This window comes from Salmo trutta, chromosome 28 (genome assembly GCF_901001165.1).
Source record: "Salmo trutta chromosome 28, fSalTru1.1, whole genome shotgun sequence".
Taxonomy (NCBI): Eukaryota; Metazoa; Chordata; class Actinopteri; order Salmoniformes; family Salmonidae; genus Salmo; species Salmo trutta.
The window spans coordinates 4,844,892-4,860,974 of record NC_042984.1 but is presented as its reverse complement, the minus strand read 5'-3'; the positions used below and the strand labels follow the sequence as shown (position 1 = coordinate 4,860,974).

The 16,083-nt window shown below is 44.3% G+C and overlaps 1 pseudogene; it reads right to left on the bottom strand.

The window, feature by feature from the left end:
- Positions 1 to 4,018: 4,018 nt before the first annotated feature.
- LOC115165296 (40S ribosomal protein S21-like) lies at positions 4,019 to 15,182 on the bottom strand (annotated as a pseudogene).
- Between the last annotated feature and the right edge of the window lie 901 nt (positions 15,183 to 16,083).

Genomic DNA, 16,083 nt, shown 5'->3' with positions numbered 1-16,083 from the left:
TGTGAGAGGTATTGACTCAGTGGGTTGAATACTTATCTAATCAAGATATAGTGCTTAATTTTTCATAAAACATTTTCAAATGTTCAAATTTTTCTTCCACTTTGACATTAAAGTATTTTGTGTAGATCGTTGACACACAAAAAAAACGACAATTAAATCCATTTTAATTCCAATTTGTGACACAATAAAATGTGGACAAAGTCAATACTTTCTGAAGGCACTGTATATCAGGGACAGGCAACCCTGCCCTAAGGCCCTTGCATAGCAGTGATGATGATCAATATACTCTGCACAGAGAAAACCCTCGTTATCTTAACACAGCCTGAGGACCTTGCTATGTGTTTTTTCATTTAACCGACCTGGAAGATCAGGTGTGTTGAATTTAGGCAAATCACCGAACTGATCGATTAGCTCAGTTGGTCAGGTGTGGTGCCAGGTTGGGACAAAATCCTGCAGCACTCCAGGAAGAGGGTTACCCACCACTGCTCTATATAGTGGACTACTGTTGACCAGGGTCCGGAGGGGCTCCAGTTAAATGTAATACACTATATAGGGACTAGGGCACCATTTGGGAAGTACCCTATGTATGGCTCTGGGGGCATGTATGGACTGATAAGATCCCACACATATCAAAGGTAGCTTTTAGGCCTTATTATATCCCCTAGCGCCCCTTCACCAGGCTCTGGCTGAGACAATGCTTCCTCTGTTACCTGGCGGTGGATGAGGGTTTGTATTCTTTACCTGGCGCCCAGAAGCTCACTTCAACCTCAACGCCCCTCAGACGCAGGTATGTGGGGTCCAGGTATGTGGGGTCCAGGTAGGGTAGGTAGACCAACGGGCAGCGCAGAGCGTAGAGCTGTATGTACAGGCACAAGCAACTTCTCCACTGTTTCCAGACCCTGGTATCCCCTTACTCTCCCCATTGAGGCCCCTTACTCTCCCTACTCCCCATTGAGGCCCTTTCTCTCCCCACTGAGGCCCCTTACTCTCCCCACTCCCCATTGAGGCCCTTTCTCTCCCCATTGAGGCCCGTTACTCTCCCCACTCCCCATTGAGGCCCCTTGCTCCCCCCACTCCCCATTGAGGCCCCTTGCTCTCCCCACTCCCCATTGAGGCCCCTTGCTCCCCCCACTCCCCATTGAGGCCCCTTGCTCCCCCCACTCCCCATTGAGGCCCCTTGCTCTCCCCACTCCCCATTGAGGCCCCTTGCTCTCCCCACTCCCCATTGAGGCCCCTTGCTTTCCCCACTCCCCATTGAGGCCCCTTGCTCCCCCCATTCCCCATTGAGGCCCCTTGCTCTCCCTACTCCCCATTGAGGCCCCTTGCTATCCCTGACACAGGTCGTCCCAAATGGCACCTTATTCCCTATATAGCACACTGTGTTTGATCAGGGCCCATAAGTATCTGGTCAAAAGTAGTGCACTAAATAGGGAGCCATTTGGGATTAAGCCTTTAACCACCAAAACCATCAACTGCATCTAAGCTCCATGGCTAATTGAGTCTGTTTAAAGTGAACCTCAGAGATTCCAGAGGGAATGATCACATCTTTAATAAAAAACATTTTTTTTAAATAAGGTTCCTGTCACAGGTAATATTCCTTAGATAGTGAGCTACTTTTGACCAGAAGCCTATGGGCCCTGGTAAGAAGTAGTGCACTTAGAGAATAGGGTCCCATTTGGGACACAGACCAACCTTTTAACCCCTGAATAAAAAAACAAGTGTGACATGAGACTGCAGGTCATGTGACCTCAGAGACCCGAGTCCCATGCAGGAGGCTGTGAGAGAGCTGGGAGACAGGGACTAATGCTGTAATCAGCATTCTCAATAACGAAGGGCTTCACCAACCTGAGAAATGTCATTTCACCTGGGAGAGAGAGAGAGGGGTGAGAGAGAGAGAGGGGTGAGAGAGGCAGAGGGGTGAGAGAGGCAGAGGAAGGCAGAGACGGGGTTTGGAAAAGAGTGTGGGAAACAAGACACCAATTTAAAATGTAATTTTACCTCAGCGAGAGACATTTTAAAGTAGTCATTTCATTTAACCTCAGCGAGAGACATTTTAAAGTAGTCATTTCATTTGACCTCAGCGAGAGACATTTTAAAGTAGTCATTTCATTTGACCTCAGCGAGAGACATTTTAAAGTAGTCATTTCATTTGACCTCAGCGAGAGACATTTTAAAGTAGTCATTTCATTTGACCTCAGCGAGAGACATTTTAAAGTAGCCATTTCATTTGACCTCAGCGAGAGACATTTTAAAGTAGTCATTTCATTTGACCTCAGCGAGAGACATTTTAAAGTAGTCATTTCATTTGACCTCAGCGAGAGACATTTTAAAGTAGCCATTTCATTTGACCTCAGCGAAAGAGATTTTAAAGCTGTCTGCTATCAGCTGTTGGGACTCAGGACCAAGTAGAAGTCTGTGTTTACAGTGATGACTATCTACAGAGACACCCTGTTATCTTAACACAGCCTAAACGTTAGCTAGGCCACACCAAGAGAACAAGCTTCATATCTCAGTGTTTTCCCAACCCTTCCCAACAGTACACATTGTTATTGTAAACCTGGACATGAACACCAGATTCAACTTGTCAATTGATCATCAAACCTTCAGTGAGCTTAATGAGTCGTGTTTCACTACAACAAAAAGGTGTGTACTGTTGGACCAGGGTTGGGGAAACAAGGTCATATCTTTTAACACAGCTTGAACGTTAGTTAGGCCAAACCATTCAGAATGACACTAAAAACAGCTGTTCTGAATAGTTAAGATTAGCAGTTGGTCCTCTGGGATTCACTTCACGCTAGTGAGGCAACGAGATGAGATTTTGAAGGAAGGCTTAGCGAGATTAAATAAACATGGCCATTCCGTTTCAATTGTATTTCAGATTAATTTAAAATGTGGGATGTGGCTCAGTTGGTAGAGCATGGTGTTTGCAACGCCAGGGTTGTGTGTTCGATTCCCACGGGGGGCCCAGTACAACAAACAAAAAAAAATGTATGAAATGTATGCATTCACTACTGTAAGTCGCTCTGGATAAGAGCGTCTGCTAAATGACTAAAATGTAAATGTAAAATGAATGTTGACTACGGGACATATACACCAATCCATCACTGACAGTTTCTCTCAAATGTTTTCTATTTCCTGATAACACAACATAAATGGGGATAAAAATAAAAGTTCCACAGGTAAACATGTATTGACATGGCGTGCCACCTACTGGTGGTGGCGTGCCACCTACTGGTGGTGGCGTGCCACCTACTGGTGGTGGCGTGCCACCTACTGGTGGTGGCGTGCCACCTACTGGTGGTGGCGTTCCATCTAGTGGTGGTGTTCCATCTAGTGGTGAAAATAAAGCAGCAGACAATTCTACAAGATGCCTCTTGTAAAGTAAAACATTGGTAATTTTGGTTCAATCAGTCCTGCTGAACTGCAGGAATGTCCACCAGAGCTGTTGTCATCTTATTGAATGTTAATTTCTCTACCATAAGCCACCTCTAATGTTATAGAGAATTCGGCAGTACGTCCAACCGGTAGACCGCATGTATGGCGTTGTGTGGGTGAGCACTTTACTGATGTCAGAGTGCCCCATGGTGGCGGTGGGGTTATGGTATGAGTAGGCATAAGCTTTCGGCAACGAAGACAATTGCATTTTATCTATGTCAATTTGAATGCACAGAGATACCGTGATGAGATCTTGAGGTCCATTGTCGTGCCGTTCATCTGCCGCCATCACCTCATGTTTCAGCATGATAATACACAGCCCCATGTCACAAGGATCTGTACACGATTACTGAAAGCTGAAAATGTCCCAGTTCTTCCACGGTCTGCATACTCACCAGACATGTTTCGTTCAGGATTCATAAAAATCACTAAGTTGGAGGCGGGCATCTTTCACACAAATATGTTTGACGACCTGCATGGAAGCAGGCATGACAATCAGCTTTTTTTAAAAATCCAAATGGTTGAAACTATGAACTGGGGTTAGGACCAATCATCTATGAGTAATAACGACGCTTGAAACAAATTCAAATTCATTTTTTTATTTTACAAAGAGATTCCAGAGGCGCATCTCCCGACCTAGAAGTTCCTGTTAGGAAAAGGAAAAGGACATTAGAGATCTGGGTGTGTTGCAGTAGTAGAGCCTGACCAATCAGTTTAATTTAGGCGAACAACGGCACCAAATCACAGTTTAATTTAGGCGAACAACGGCACCAAATCACAGTTTAATTTAGGCGAACAACGGCACCAAATCACAGTTTAATTTAGGCGAACAACGGCACCAAATCACAGTTTAATTTAGGCGAACAACGGCACCAATAACACACTGGCTGTGCACGAATACCCATACGTGAGTTCTAAATACACTGAAGAAAAATATAGAACTGAGGAGGATTTCTGTCTGTAATAAAGCCCTTGTGGGTAAAAACTCATTCTGATTGGCTGGGACTGGCTGCCAAGTGGGTGGGCCTACGCCCACCCATGGCTGCACCTCTGCCCACACATGTGAAATCCATAGATTAGAGCATGCATGCATGCATGCATATATATATATATGCATATATATATATATATACACACACACACACACACACACACACACACATATATATAGTATGATTGTATAATTTATTTATTTAATGCATACATTTAAAATGTAATGATATTGAACTCGACAAATCTGTATGGATCAAGAGCCATTCTGTGACTTTGGCTAAAAGGCCTTCTTCATTTGTTGTGGTATCGAGATACTAAACCTGCTATCGAAGTCAAAATGTTGGTATCGTGACAAACGCTAGGCTGAACACAGTCCAGCAGAGACAGCGCATGTACTTACTTTGACACGATGCTGTCGGTCTTAGCCAGCCTCAGGAGGGAGTCGTCAGCCTCACCCTGCAGGATGGGACAGGAGGGTCCGTTAGATAATTCCTCTTTATAAACACACACTCACCTCACATTTGTTAACGCCATCACACAGAAGATGATGCACAATATCTGGTGACTTGTGGGATAAATGTGTGAGTGACTTCCTCTCCTGAATGTACACTGATATCACCCGACTTTGGAAAGGGGAGGCAGTGGTCTCTATAATTCATGTAACCTGGATGCTAGGATAAAAGATAGTTGATGACAGTGGTTGTGTCTGAGGTTTACCTATAACCTTGCTATGGAGGAGACAGCATGGCCTCAAACCATCTCAGTTATCTGTAACAGAGCCACCGCAGGAGGACAGAGCCACCGCAGGAGGACAGAGCCACCGCAGGCCAAGCCTTGCTGACAACGACCTGCAACATCGCCATGTGTGTAAGGTTGCAAAATCCCAGTAACTTTTCCAAGAAATCCTGGTCGAAGGACTCTGAATTTATGGAACAAAATTACTGGAAATTTGCAACCGTGGCCTTTTGAAAGCGGAGAAACCTACCATTCTACGGATGGCACCGCAGATAGCGTAGGTCTTGAACTGGCCATTGAAGCGACCGGTTGCCTTGTCAACCTGCAATAAGAAATGTAATTAGAACAATGATGTTATAAGGAGCAGAGGGCCTGTCATGCCAAATATTGATCCCCTGCCAAAAAGCTAGCCTTGGCTTTTCTAACTGCCTGTGTAGATTTGTTCCTAACTTCCCTGAAAAGTTGAATATCACGGGGGCTATTCGATGCTAATGCAGAACGCCACAGGATGTTTTTGTGCTGGTCAAGGGCAGTCAGGTCTGGAGTGAACCATGGACTAAATCTATTCCTAGTTCAATTTTTTGGGGAGTGGGGCATGCTTATTTAAGATGGCTAGGAAGGCACTTTTAAAGAATATAAAAATGGCATACAAAGAACAGCATACAAAAAAAGAAATTGATTATTTTTAGACTTTCCCCCCCCTTTCCTTCATTTTAGAAGAAACGACTAGAGACAGGAGACCGTTCACACGGTCCCAGAACCCACGGGACTGAGTGTCTTTAATTTATCAAGCAAGATATTGAGCCCTGTCCATGTCTTCTTTGCTTAATAAAGGGTTCTCTTTATGGCCTAGAACCCAGTGCAACGATTTCCATGTGAAGTTAGACATGTTTAATTTTTTTTTTTTTTTTTTTAGAAACATCCGTTTAAGGGAATACTTTAGCTCCCCTAATCGTGATGTTTCTATTGAACCATCAGGTTGCTCACCTGCACATACTCCCGACTCCATTTAGAAGTAAGAGTTATTTTGTACCTCCAGCCAATCGCAAATCACTCTATTGAAACATATTGCAGACTGGTTGAAAAAGATGTTGTTCATCTCCTTAAGAACAAACAAAAGACCAAATCTTTCTATAGTTTATCTAAGGATGAAAACGAGCGTCAGTCCTTATTCGTCCTGCCTTTTACAAGAAACTCAGCATTGACCCTACTTCCCAAAACGATCTTTACTGTCCTAGATGGGTATTTAAGTTCTGGTCAGATAAACCCCCCCCAAAAATATGACTTTTTGGCTATTCAACACCCTAAAATTGCCACTTTCTATACTTTGCCGAAATTACACAAGAATGTTACAAAACCTCCAGGGCGCCCTATCGTAGAGGGCATTGATGCAGTAACGGCCCCTATTGTAGAGGGCATTGATGCAGTAACGGCCCCTATTGTAGAGGGCATTGATGCAGTAACGGCCCCTATCGTAGAGGGCATTGATGCAGTAACGGCCCCTATTGTAGAGGGCATTGATGCAGTAACGGCCCCTATTGTAGAGGGCATTGATGCAGTAACGGCCCCTATTGTAGAGGGCATTGGTGCAGTAACGGCCCCTATTGTAGAGGGCATTGGTGCAGTAACGGCCCCTATTGTAGAGGGCATTGGTGCAGTAACGGCCCCTATTGTAGAGGGCATTGGTGCAGTAACGGCCCCTATTGTAGAGGGCATTGGTGCAGTAACGGCCCCTATTGATGCAGTAACGGCCCCTATTGTAGAGGGCATTGATGCAGTAACGGCCCCTATTGTAGAGGGCATTGATGCAGTAACGGCCCCTATTGTAGAGGGCATTGATGCAGTAACAGCCCCTATTGTAGAGGGCATTGATGCAGTAACAGCCCCTATTGTAGAGGGCATTGATGCAGTAACGGCCCCTATTGTAGAGGGCATTGATGCAGTAACGGCCCCTATTGTAGAGGGCATTGACGCAGTAACGGCCCCTATTGTAGAGGGCATTGGTGCAGTAACGGCCCCTATTGTAGAGGGCATTGGTGCAGTAACGGCCCCTATTGTAGAGGGCATTGATGCAGTAACGGCCCCTATTGTAGAGGGCATTGATGCAGTAACGGCCCCTATTGTAGAGGGCATTGATGCAGTAACGGCCCCTATTGTAGAGGGCATTGATGCAGTAACGGCCCCTATTGTAGAGGGCATTGATGCAGTAACGGCCCCTATTGTAGAGGGCATTGGTGCAGTAACGGCCCCTATTGTAGAGGGCATTGACGCAGTAACGGCCCCTATTGTAGAGGGCATTGACGCAGTAACGGCCCCTATTGTAGAGGGCACTGATGCAGTAACGGCCCCTATTGTAGAGGGCATTGGTGCAGTAACAGCCCCTATTGTAGAGGGCATTGATGCAGTAACGGCCCCTATTGTAGAGGGCATTGATGCAGTAACGGCCCCTATTGTAGAGGGCATTGATGCAGTAACGGCCCCTATTGTAGAGGGCATTGACGCAGTAACGGCCCCTATTGTAGAGGGCATTGGTGCAGTAACAGCCCCTATTGTAGAGGGCATTGATGCAGTAACGGCCCCTATTGTAGAGGGCATTGATGCAGTAACGGCCCCTATTGTAGAGGGCATTGATGCAGTAACGGCCCCTATTGTAGAGGGCATTGATGCAGTAACGGCCCCTATTGTAGAGGGCATTGGTGCAGTAACGGCCCCTATTGTAGAGGGCATTGACGCAGTAACGGCCCCTATTGTAGAGGGCATTGACGCAGTAACGGCCCCTATTGTAGAGGGCACTGATGCAGTAACGGCCCCTATTGTAGAGGGCATTGGTGCAGTAACAGCCCCTATTGTAGAGGGCATTGATGCAGTAACGGCCCCTATTGTAGAGGGCATTGATGCAGTAACGGCCCCTATTGTAGAGGGCATTGATGCAGTAACGGCCCCTATTGTAGAGGGCATTGATGCAGTAACGGCCCCTATTGTAGAGGGCATTGACGCAGTAACGGCCCCTATTGTAGAGGGCATTGGTGCAGTAACAGCCCCTATTGTAGAGGGCATTGATGCAGTAACGGCCCCTATTGTAGAGGGCATTGATGCAGTAACGGCCCCTATTGTAGAGGGCATTCTCTATCTACCTCTGTTGACTTTTTTATTAGACTACTCTCAGAACAGCTCCCCTCCTAAAGGACACCAGCAGTATGGTCTCAGAACAGCTCCCCTCCTAAAGGACACCAGCAGTATGATCTCAGAACAGCTCCTCTCCTAAAGGACACCAGCAGTATGATCTCAGAACAGCTCCCCTCCTAAAGGACACCAGCAGTATGATCTCAGAACAGCTCCCCTCCTAAAGGACACCAGCAGTATGGTCTCAGAACAGCTCCCCTCCTAAAGGACACCAGCAGTATGATCTCAGAACAGCTCCCCTCCTAAAGGACACCAGCAGTATGGTCTCAGAACAGCTCCCCTCCTAAAGGACACCAGCAGTATGGTCTCAGAACAGCTCCCCTCCTAAAGGACACCAGCAGTATGATCTCAGAACATCTCCCCTCCTAAAGGACACCAGCAGTATGATCTCTAACATTGAATCTCTCAAATCCTCTCCCTGAAAATACCTTGTTAGTCACTTTTGATGTTGAGTCGTTATACACAAATATTCCACACGAGGGCGGTATTGGAGCTATGGAACATTTTCTTCTACAACGTGACCCTGATGAACTACCTACCTTCCAGTGCTGCATTATAACATTGGCTGAAATAGTACTCACACAACTATTTCATGTTTCTAAATTATTTCCTTATTCAGACGAAGGGTACTGATATGGGATCCCCCATGGCTCCTAACTATGCTGATTTGAATGTGGATAACATGGAGAAACGGTCTATTTTCAATCCTCTCAAAAATGTTTTCTTGCCTAACATCATTATTTGGAAACGGTATATTGATGATATTGTTCTATGGAGGGGTGATGCAAAACAGCTCCAGGCATTCCATGCTTTTCTTAGCTCCTGTTCTGAACATTTGAGATTTACTCTGCAATCTGATACACGTCAAATCAGTTTTCTTGATCTTCTGATCTTGTGTGAAAATAGTGTTCTATACACTGACCGTTACAGGAAACCTACTGACCGTTACAGGAAACCTACCGACCGTTACAGGAAACCTACCGACCGTTACAGGAAACCTACCGACCGTTACAGGAAACCTACCGACCGTTACAGGAAACCTACCGACCGTTACAGGAAACCTACCGACCGTTACAGGAAACCTACCGACCGTTACAGGAAACCTACCGACCGTTACAGGAAACCTACCGACCGTTACAGGAAACCTACCGACCGTTACAGGAAACCTACCGACCGTTACAGGAAACCTACCGACCGTTACAGGAAACCTACCGACCGTTACAGGAAACCTACTGATCGTAACAGGAAACCTACTGACCGTAACAGTTTGTTGAGGGCTGATAGTTGTCACCCACTTCCCTTGAAAAATAGTTTGCCCTACAGCCAATTCTGCCGAATATTTTGTTGTTGTTGCAAAAAACAAATCAGATTGACAGAAATATGGCTAAGACGCAAAGAAAGTTCAAGGAGAGGGGGTACAAAAGTGATCAGATTAATAATGCCATTGATAAAATTCAAAACAAAACGAGACATGACCTTTATAACGGTCAGTCTCGCAAAAAGACACATTCTTGCGTTCTAACAACCCGCTATTCAAAGCGCTCTGAACAAATTAAGGGAATCGTTCACAACCATTGGCACATTCTGAAATATGATGATCATCATCTCGGTAATGTGTTTTCGGACCGTCCCTTGGTCGTATTCTCGCGGGGCAGAAATCTCAGAGACCAATTGGTACTCTGATTTACCACCCCAAGATATTCCTGAACAACGTCTATTTGCGCCCCCTACTGGATGGAAATTACAAGTGTTAACGGCTGTGCTCAACGTAATGGCACTTATAAATGTAGATCCTTCAAACACCCACAAACAGGAAAATCTTCCCTGTGGCTCAGTTGGTAGAGCATGGTGTTTGCAACGCCAGGGTTGTGGGTTCAATTCCCACGGGGGGCCAGTTTTTTTAAAAATGCATGAAATTAAATTTATGTATTCACTACTGTAAATCGCTCTGGATAAGAACGTCTGCTAAATGACTAAAATGTAAAATAAAAAAAAATGAAATCGATCCCAATCAAAGGTGTTATTACGGGCTCCACTAAGGCAGTTATTTATCTTACAACTTATCCTTGTGGTAAAAATGATGTGGGTAAAACAAAGCGTGAATTAAAAGTACGTATCTCAGAGCATCGTAGCACCATTAGGTGGTAAAACTTGACTTACCCAGTTGCGGCCCACTGTTTGGAAACAAACCACTCGATTTCATCTCTGCGTTATATTGGCAGTGAACATGTCACCCTCCCTAGGAGAGGGGAACCTCGTCTCTACGTTATATCAGCATCGAACATGTCACCCTCCCTAGGAGAGGGGAACCTCGTCTCTACGTTATATCAGCATCGAACATGTCACCCTCCCTAGGAGAGGGGAACCTCGTCTCTACGTTATATCAGCATCGAACATGTCACCCTCCCTAGGAGAGGGGAACCTCGTCTCTGTGTTATATTGGTATAGAACATGTCACCCTCCCTAGGAGAGGGGGTGACCTTGATAATTTATTGTTAAAACGAGAGGCTCCCTGGATCTTTAACTTAAAGACCCTGGCTCCCTTCGGTCTCAACGTTCACTTTGATCTGAAGCCATTCTTGTGATTGTGACTTTGCCATTGTAATTGTTTGTAAGCTTGTGTAGTCTAAAATGAATCTATGATCGTATGCGGTTCTTTGTATGCCATTTTTATATTTGAGAATTAACCAATGATATCAGGCCACAACCAGGCCATGATTACAGACACCTGTGTGTCTTCTGACAGTATATAAACAAGTCATCCCGCAGTGTTTGTGACGATACCCTGATGAAGACAGCTTGGCTGTGGAAACATTGGATATTACATTTTTGCATCTGAGCTCCCAGAGTGTGCGGCTCTCCCTTATTATCTAGTTTTCTACTCCGCTAGCCAGCACCTCGCCTTAACAGGTGTGCGTTTGTTTTTCTTCTAAACTTTTAAAGAATAGCCAGGCATCATCTAGTGACGGGATGAGGCCAATGTCATTCCAGGATACCCCGGTCGATTAGAAAGGCCTGCTCGCAGAAGTGTTTTAGGGAGCGTTTGACAGTGATGAGGGGTGGTCATTTGGTCGCAGACCCATAGCGGATGCAGGCAATGAGGCAGTGATCGCTGAGATCTTGGTTGAAAACAGCAGAGGTGTATTTGGAGGGCGAGTTAGTTAGGATGACATATGAGGGTGCCCGTGTTTACGGCTTTGGGGTGGTACCTGGTAGGTTCATTGATCATTTGTGAGAGATTGAGGGCATCAAGCTTGGATTGTAGGATGGCTGGGGTGTTAAGCATGTCCCAGTTTAGGTCACCTAGCAGCACGAGCTCAGAAGATATCGAGGGCCCAGCTGGGGGCAGAGGGAGGTCTATAGCAAGCGGCAACAGTGACCCCTTCTACCGGCAGTAGAAGGGGTCCGGATATTGTAGCCCAGGAGTGGGCTTCGGTGGTAGCACAGGAGCCCTGGCCGAGCTAGCTTCAGGCTAATTGGTGCTTGCTCTGGGATGGAAACGCTAGCCAGGAGAAGTCACCCGGGATTGCGGTTAGCTAGTTGCGAAGATCCAGATTAAAATGTTCAGAGTTTGCGGTAGGAATCCGGGGATATGGAGAAAAAAATAGGTCTGTTATGCTCTGGTTTGAGTCACGTTGTTCGAACTGGCGAGAGCTTTCCGAGCTAAAGGTTAGCTGATGACCGCTAGCAATGGTTTGCTGACTGATAGCTGGTAGGTAGTTAGCTGGCTAGCTTCAGTTGAGGGATTCTAGATCCGAAGTAAATAGAAATACATTAGGAAACAAAAACAGATCCACGCCACATTGGGTGAGGCGGGTTGCAGGAGAGTATTTAGAAGTTGAGGTTTAGGAAAATATTTTTTAAAAGATATGCGAAGAAAAATATGTAAAAAGATATATATACAAGGGACACGACAGGACAAAGAGAAAGACGTCTGACTGCTACGCCATCTTGGATTTTTCTTATTGGTGGATAAAGTATAAAACATGATCCACGGTCATTGATTTAGTTAGCATGAGCACGCTGCAAACATAGGAACTGCAAACGATGGATGACAACTCTACTGTGAGCTAAGACCACTTCTCCAAAATCTCTTTAGTTAGCTAGCTACGCTAAGCTTTGTTTTCTATTGTGCTACTTGTGTTAGTAGAAATACAGTTGATTTAAAAATCTCTTATACTAAGTAGCCTATGAAAAGTGCTACGTCAGCTGTAAAATGTTATAGCCTTCCCTGTAGCTCAGTTGGTAGAGCATGGTGTTTGCAACACCAGGGTTGTGGGTTCGATTCCCACGGGGGGGCCAGCATAGAAAAAAAAATGTATGAAATGTATGCATTCACTACTGTAAGTCGCTCTGGATAAGAGCGTCTGCTAAATGACTAAAATGTAAAAAATAAAAAGGTTAACGCCGTTAATCAAGCGTCTTGTCATCTGAGCGATCAGATCGTACCCCCCCCCCCAGGATCTACACGATTCATGTGGATAACCTACTTTAAAAACCAAACGGCGAATATCACTGGAAAGTTTGCATGCCTGTATTGAAATACACGGTCAATAAATTGAGTTACATTTTGGAGCTTGTAGACTACTGTCTCAATATGTGCAGCTATAGGTAGTAATCCTGCGTTTCCCAAAATCGGTCCTCGTTTTTTTTTTTGTGTCCCTAACACCACAGTTTATTCAGCTGTTTAGTGCTCGGGGAAAATCCAAAATGCGCACCCTTTGGGGCCCCGAGTACTGAATTTGGGTAACCTGTGTTCTCTCTACAGGAGCTGATCAGTCGTCAGTATTGTGAAATAATTATAATGTTAAGGTAAGATTTGAGTTGAGTAAGCTGATCTGAGAGCAGAGCTGTCTTTTCTTAAAATCCTTTCAGATCCTGTAGAGGTTAAATCCTATCAGTATCGACATGCTCCGACAACACACTTAGCGGCTGTTCTGTCTGTGTGCCGTTTTGGGAAAAGCATCGTCGGCCATTGTAGGAAAGATGCATCGTTAAACCACTTGTACGCTCAACTTCCATCGCTTTCGGGGGAAACTGGGCCAAGATCAATGAAGACTACTGGGTATGTTTCAGTGGAGGACGGCTCATAATAATGGCTGAAACGGAGTAAACGGAATGGCATCAAACACATAGAAACCATGTGTTTGATATTTGATACCATTCCACCGAATCCGCTCCAGTCATTACCAAGAGCCCAGTCCTCCCCAATTAAGGTTCCACTAACCTTCTGTTGTGTAGCTCAAATGGAACACTACCTGCTACATAGTGCACTACTTTCGTCCACTACTTTCAGTAGTGCATTACATAGGAAATAAGGTGTCATTTGTGACACAATAAAGTACATTATGAAGTCCAGAGTTCTGTAGCTAGTGACACTAGTTATTACCTCAGCAATGTTAATCTGGATAGAGGCGTGGTCCTTGGCTCCGATGATTCGGTTGCTTGCAGAGCTGAAAGACACAGGGTCATAGCAAGTTGCATATAGAATCAGAATTACAGGACCTCTAGCTAATGTTGTTGACAGGGCAAAATGGATTTAGAGTGCTTTCATCAACAAAGTTAAAATATGTATCTAGCTATAAAACCAACTAGCTAGCCATTTCACAAACGAACTTTGCTCGTTATCGTAGGCTTATTTAGCTAACTAGCTAGTTACAGGTGTGGCGCTACGAGGTACTCACCATTTACGTGGGACGTACAGGTCCACGAATTCACCGGCGTCGTTCTGCATTCTGTTTTTTTTTGTTGGTGATGATTGGTCACTCGATCTGTGAGTAGCAGAGAAAAAGATTAACTATTAATCAGCCCGCTTGCACCACACAAAAGTTCAGTACCCTGCCCTGAACGTTAGTCACACACTAGCTGAGCTTAGTGGCTGCTGCCCTACGTACAAAGTCATTGAACACTGGTCACTTTAATATTCACATACCGTTTTACCCACTTCATATGTAAATACTGTATTCTAGTCAAGGCCTATGCTATTTAACTATTGCTGTACATATACCATTCTTCAGATATAGTAAGTATTCTATCCATATGGTAACCTGGTGGTTGGACCAGTAACCGGAAGATTGCCGGATCTTTTCCCCGAGCTGACAAGGTAAACCCACTGTTCCCCGGACGCCAAAGAGACGGAAAGTCGATGAAGGCAGCCCCCCCCCCCCAGGGGTTAAACGCGGTAGAAACATTTCAGCTGGAGAACTGACTCGGCACCCCCCTTTTCCCATATAGTCTATACATCCATCACATATATATTTATACGCCGGACTCCCGACATTTCTCGTCCTAATAGTTCTTAATTCAGTTCCTAGGCCGTCATTGTAAATAAGAATGTTCTTAACTGATTTGCCTAGTTAAATAAAAACTTAAACGTTTGTTTTACTACATTAGCTATCATACGTCAATTAGCTAATGTTAGCCAGCTTAATTTGTTAACGTGCTAGATAGTTAGCCAAGCTCAACATTTCTCGTTTACATGGCAACGTTAGGTAGGGAAAAAAATAAATGCGCTTATTAAGTTTAAAGAATTCAATAAACAATCTTTGGTGGAAAGGGGAGACGTTCATAAGCGAATACGAAGCCATGTGAACATTTGCGTTGACGCCGAAGCTTCCAACATGTGGCAGCGGTAGCATGCCGACTAATTTTACCATAAAATATGCCAAAATAACGACAACATTCAAAATAAACTAAGCACTACCGTTAGCGGAGACGCTTTGCAATATATTCTTTCACCAATTGGACAGCTATAATTCATGAAAGTACAGTATTTTTGTATTCTTACAACAGAGGAAAATCTTTCTCTCACCTTTTATCATAAATGGCTGACAGGAAAGAGAGAACGTCGTTACCGGATGTTAAATCTCTGCTACCGGTGTCGCAAGTAATTACTTCCGTAAGGAAACATTAAAAACCAAAACTTGGCTTTTGTGTAAATATTGTTACAACAAAAAAAAAATACAATGATCCACAAACCACGTTACGCGAGTAAAGTCATACCATATATATAAGAAATCACAGCTATAATGGAAACATTAAGTTTCGGTAAAATGTTATGAAAGCAGACAGATAATTTGTTCGTTTGACATGGTGGGATCTTTTTGTGATGGTAAAATTAATTACGCTAGAAATGATGGTGAAAACGCATTTATGCGCAAATATTGATACAATCATCATATCGAAGTACATTTGGAGTCACACGATGATATGGTTTGTGGTCCTCCCACGAAGACTCGGGGAAACTATACCGTTTATTTGGCTACAGATTAAATAAGTTATGATGAACTTCACAGGGTGGTTAAATACAAATTTCAAATAAAAATGTATTAGTCACATACTTTGTTAACAACAGCTGTAGACTAACAGTGAAATGCTTACTTACGGGCCGTTCACAACAATGCAGAGAGAAAGAAAATATAGAAATAATTGAAACGTAAAACACATAATAATAAATACACAATGAGTAATGATAACTTGGTAAAGTGACCGATAAACAGTAGCAGCAGTGTATGTGCTGAGACAAAAGAGTTGGTGTAAAAAGGGTTAATGCAGATAGTTAAATAGTTACCTGGACTCACTATTTAGCCATCTTATGGCTTGGGGAAGAAGCTGTTCAGGGTCCTCTTGGTTCCAGACTTGCATCAGTACAGCTTGCCATGCAGTAGCAGAGAGAACAGTCTATGTCTTGGGTGGCTGGAGTCTTTAAACATTTTTAGGGCTTTCCTCTGAGAACCA